This window comes from Polypterus senegalus, chromosome 4 (assembly GCF_016835505.1).
Source record: "Polypterus senegalus isolate Bchr_013 chromosome 4, ASM1683550v1, whole genome shotgun sequence".
Classification (NCBI taxonomy): Eukaryota; Metazoa; Chordata; class Cladistia; order Polypteriformes; family Polypteridae; genus Polypterus; species Polypterus senegalus.
Genome location: NC_053157.1, coordinates 223669886 through 223675165, shown reverse-complemented (window position 1 = coordinate 223675165; position 5280 = coordinate 223669886).

Genomic DNA, 5280 nt, shown 5'->3' with positions numbered 1-5280 from the left:
AAACAACTGTTATTTGTTTCCCATTGTATCACCGTTTAAGAGGCGCGAACGTGTCTGCTTGGGGTGCGTTCAGCCCCCCTCTTCACAATGATGTGTAGTGTTGCCGGGGGGAAGGGGTTGGCGAGCGAAATGAGCAGGGGGCGAAGTAATGTTAAACAATAAAATATTGTAAAATATATACAGACAGATAGATATTATGATGAAAAGAAAAAAATAAAATGATTCAACTTTATTCTCATTGTACAGGTACAACAAAATGTAGTTATCGCATATCCCTTAGGGTCAGAACACCGGGCCAGCCATTGTACAACACCCCGGAGCAATTCCAGGTTAAGGGTCTTGCTCAAGGGCCCAACAGAGTAGAGACTCTCCTGGTAGTGACAGGATTTAAATGGTCAACTTTCTGGATAGCAGTGCAGATCCTTAGCTTCAGAACCACCACTCTGCCTTTTTTTGTAAAGAATAGCTAGATAGAAAGGCACTATATAACAGATATATAGAAAGCTAGATAGAAATGCACTATATAATAGATATATAGATAGCTAGATAGAAATGCACTATATAATAGCTAGATAGAAAGGCACTATATAATAGATATATACTGTAGATACAGTGGCTTGCAAAAGTATTTTTGAAATATTTCCACATTTTGTCACATTACAGCCACAAACATGAATCAATTTCATTGGAATTCCATGTGAAAGACCAATACAAAGTGGTGTACACGTGAGAAGTGGAACGAAAATCATACATGATTCCAAACATTTTTTACAAATAAATAACTGAAAAGTGGGGTGTGCGTAATTATCCAGCCCCCTGAGTCAATACTTTGTAGAACCACCTTTTGCTGCAATTACAGCTGCCAGTCTTTTAGGGTATGTCTCTACCAGCTTTGCACATCTAGAGACTGAAATCCTTGCCCATTCTTCTTTGCAAAACAGCTCCAGCTCAGTCAGATTAGATGGACAGCGTTTGTGAACAGCAGTTTTCAGATCTTGCCACAGATTCTCGATTGGATTTAGATCTGGACTTTGACTGGGCCATTCTAACACATGGATATGTTTTGTTTTAAACCATTCCATTGTTGCCCTTGCTTTATGTTTAGGGTCGTTGTCCTGCTGGAAGGTGAACCTCCGCCCCAGTCTCAAGTCTTTTGCAGACTCCAAGAGGTTTTCTTCCAAGATTGCCCTGTATTTGGCTCCATCCATCTTCCCATCAACTCTGACCAGCTTCCCTGTCCCTGCTGAAGAGAAGCACCCCCAGAGCATGATGCTGCCACCACCATATTTGACAGTGGGATGGTGTGTTCAGAGTGATGTGCAGTGTTAGTTTTCCGCCACACATAGCGTTTTGCATTTTGGCCAGAAAGTTCCATTTTGGTCTCATCTGACCAGAGCACCTTCTTCCACATGTTTGCTGTGTCCCCCACATGGCTTGTGGCAAACTGCAAATGGGACTTCTTACGGTTTTCTGTTAACAATGGCTTTCTTCTTGCCAATCTTCCATAAAGGCCAACCTTGTGCAGTGCACGACTAATAGTTGTCCTATGGACAGATTCCCCCACCTGAGCTGTAGATCTCTGCAGCTTGTCCAGAGTCACCATGGGCCTCTTGGCTGCATTTCTGATCAGCGCTCTCCTTGTTCGGCCTGTGAGTTTAGGTGGACGGCCTTGTCTTGGTAGGTTTACAGTTGTGCCATACTCCTTCCATTTCTGAATGATCGCTTGAACAGTGCTCCGTGGGATGTTCAAGGCTTTGGAAATTTTCTTGTAGCCTAAGCCTGCTTTAAATTTCTCAATAACTTTATCCCTGACCTGTCTGGTGTGTTCTTTGGACTTCATGGTGTTGTTGCTCTCAATATTCTCTTAGACAACCCCTGAGGCTGTCACAGAGCAGCTGTATTTGTACTGACATTAGATTACACACAGGTGCACTCTATTTAGTCATTAGCACTCATCAGGCAATGTCTATGGGCAACTGACTGCACTCAGACCAAAGGGGGCTGAATAATTACGCACACCCCACTTTGCAGTTATTTATTTGTAAAAAATGTTTGGAATCATGTATGATTTTCGTTCCACTTCTCAAGTGTACACCACTTTGTATTGGTCTTTCACATGGAATTCCGATGAAACTGATTCATGTTTGTGGCTGTAATGTGACAAAATGTGGAAAAGTTCAAGGGGGCCGAATACTTTTGCAAGCCACTGTAGCTAGATGGAAAGGCACTATATAACAGATATATAGATAGCTAGATAGAAATTAACTATATAACAGATATATAGAAAGCTAGATAGAAATGCACTATATAATAGATAGATAGAAAGGTACTATATAATAGATATATACTGTAGATAGCTAGATAGAAATGAACTATATAATAGATATATAGATAGCTAGATAGAAATGCACTATATAATAGATAGATAGAAAGGCATTATATAATAGATATATAGATAGCTAGATAGAAAGGCACTATATAACAGATATATAGATAGCTAGATAGAAAGGCACTATATAATAGATATAGAGAAAGACACTATATAATAGATAGATAGATGATAAAGCAGTAAATAATGGATAAGGCACTATAAGATATTCATTCAGTGATGCAGGCTCTGCATCAGTCTGTCGTGGTGAAAAAGGAGCTGAGCCTTAAGCTCTCAATTTAGTTTCCTCCGCAGGGTGTCTGGGCTTTCCCTTAAAGACAGGGTGAGAAGCTCAATCATCTGGTAGGAGCTCAGAGTGGAGGTGCTGCTCCTCTGCATCGAGAGGAGTCAGATGAGGTGGCTCGGGCATCTGATCAGGATGCCTCCTGGATGCCTCCCTGGTGAGGTATTCTGGGCACATCTAACCAGGAGGAGGCCCCGGGGAAGACCCAGGACACGCAGGAGGGACTATGTCTTCCGGCTGGCCTGGAAATGCCTTGGGATTCCCCCAAAAGAGCTAGAAAAAGAGGCCAGGGAGAGGGAAGTCTGGGCATCTCTGCTCAAGCAGCTGCCCCACGACCCAATCTTAGATAAGCGGAAGAGGATGGATGAATGGCACTATAAGATGGCAAAAAATGGCAAATGCATACATTTGCATATATAGAAAATAAAAAGTCATGTATTAGCACAGACAGATATTAATTTTGTAAGAGCTTTTGTAAGCATTAAACTTAGTGTGAATTTGACGTCAAGTAAATAGTTAAATAAAGGCATATGTCATATTTCTTTTTTAGCTAAGCTTAAACAGAGACCACCCATATTTAGTAACTCAGAAAGAGAAAAGGAAGACAATGACACACAGAAACTGCCCGAGGTCAGAGAAGGGGGAACACCTGTTGTTTGAAGGTCGATTAGGAAATAAGGGAAGCAAGGAATGATACTGAATGACTAGACACAGAAAATATTGGTGGCTAAGAAAGGCCTGTGAAAAGCCAGCTGGAGTAAGGAGTTAGAATAGACAGCAAAAGCATTGTTACAAGCAAGGTCACGATGATAAGGAATGATTATATAAACTAGGATTTTTGTCCTGTTCAGGGCTCACCTCAGTTTGACTTAATTGGGTTGAGTCCGTGTTATTATTTATTGCACTACAACTAATTACTCTGTTTGCCTATCCTTCGACTCCTAGAGCCTTCTTTCAAGGTGAGAATCTTTGGCATATTTTATGCTTCCACACATACAGTATAATCATCACCAGTCACTGTTGCATCCACAGATACGAGTTAAGACTTTACTATGCAAACAGAAGCCATACATCAACACTGTCAAGAAGCACCATTGACTTTTTTCAGCTTGGTCTCATCTAAAGTGGACAATACCATAGATGAATAGTGTGTTGTGTTCCAATGAGTCAACATTTCAAATAGTTTTCAGGGAAAAAAAAACAGCCAAGTGGTAAAGGTCCATCCAAGCTCTTATCAGCATCAGGTTCAAAACTCAACATCTGTCATTGCCCATGTTATGTGTAACTTGCACATCTGTGAGGACACCACTCCACTAATGCAGAAAGATATGTGCAATGTTTGAAGCAACCTCTGCAACCATCCAGATTTTTTCCCCAGAGACTTCCATGCATTTTCCAGTAGGACAACACCAAACTCAAAAGTGAATGGTTGTGTAAGCAGAGTGTGGGTACAAGATTGGCTGGTCTACAGTCCTGACTGGAGGGAACCCACACAGACAGGGAGAGAACATGAAAACTCCATGCAGGGAGGACCCAGGAAGCGTACCCAGGTCTCCTTACTGCGAGGCAGCAGCGCCACCGTGCTGCCCATGATAATAAACTAATACAAGTTAGAATGAAATCTTACACTCATTGTGATCGTCCAGGTCCAGAACCGAACACCCCTGGGTTATAGAGCGATTGTAATGTGTAGACAGATAGATAGATACTTTATTAATCCCAAGGGGAAATTCACATAATCCAGCAGCAGTATACTGATACAAAGAAACAATATTAAATTAAATAGTAATAAAAATTAAAAAATGAAAAAGCAGACAATAACTTTAAATAATGTTATCATTTACTCTCCTGGGTGGAATTGAAGAGTCGCATAGTGTGGGGGGGGAACGATCTCCTCAGTCTGTCAGTGGAGAAGGACGGTGACAACAGTCTGTCACTGAAGCTGCTCCTCTGTCTGGAGATGATCCTGTTCAGTGGATGCAGTGGATTCTTCATGATTGACAGGAGTTTGCTCAGCGCCCGTCGCTCTGCCACAGATGTTAAACTGTCCAACTTTACTCCTACAATAGAGCCTGCCTTCTTAACAAGTTTGTCCAGGCGTGAGGCGTCTTTCATCTTTATGCTGCCACCCCAGCACACCACCGCGTAGAAGAGGGCGCGCGCCTCAACTGTCTGATAGAACATCTGCAGCATCTTATTGCAGATGTTGAAGGACGCCAACCTTCTCAGAAAGTATAGTACATTACACCTTGATGAAGGGACAAATAAGAGGGGGAGGAATCAAGGTACTGAATATGATTAACATGTGTGTGAACTAAGAAATGTCACACTTATAGGAAGACGACCGAGGGCACAGTACCGAGTCCGACAGAAGGATGGCTTAGCAGGCCATTAATGGCTGTCCAGTAGGTTTCCATCAAAAATGAATTAATCACGGGAGTGGATAGGAAGCGGAAATACACGGGCCAACGCTTTTAGCTTGCCAATAATTAGTGCCTATTGGGCACGAGACAGTAATTGTTCTCACTAAATTGTCCCCATATAAGCCCACTCGTCTGCTTTTTAAATCGCCACGCTATGAGATAGAAGTGCCCTCAAACTGAAGCGC